The sequence below is a fragment of the Aptenodytes forsteri genome, unplaced genomic scaffold (genome assembly GCF_000699145.1).
Source record: "Aptenodytes forsteri isolate BGI_AS27 unplaced genomic scaffold, ASM69914v1 Scaffold88, whole genome shotgun sequence".
Classification (NCBI taxonomy): Eukaryota; Metazoa; Chordata; class Aves; order Sphenisciformes; family Spheniscidae; genus Aptenodytes; species Aptenodytes forsteri.
Genome location: NW_008795948.1, coordinates 4,889,258 through 4,889,680, shown reverse-complemented (window position 1 = coordinate 4,889,680; position 423 = coordinate 4,889,258).

Here is a 423-nt window from a genome sequence, read left to right as displayed (position 1 = left end):
ACGCCCGGCTCTCCCCGGGGAGGTGGGGACCCGCCCCCCCCCCGAGCCAAAATCAGGGAATTAATTAACACTACCCACGAAGGCAAATGATTTAGGGGAAAAAAAAGATTCTGAAGCAGATCTCGCCCTCTATCAATGCAGTGTCAGGTCCTCATAGTAGAAGATTTAAAAGCCCTGGGGATTCCAGGTTAGGGTAGTAATGAGCTTAATTGAGGTTAATGCTTCCTGCACAGCTCCTTGATTATTAAATTAATATTATCACACACATGAATCATAATTAGAAGTTTAAATAATGCTCTAGGGGAATCCTCGGAGGATCTATTAAACAGTTCCCTCCCCTCTCGCCGGCTCCCTCCCAGCTCCCCGGCAGCCCGGGAGCAGCCCCGGGGGCGGCTGGGGATGGGCGCTGCTGGCGGGGGGGGG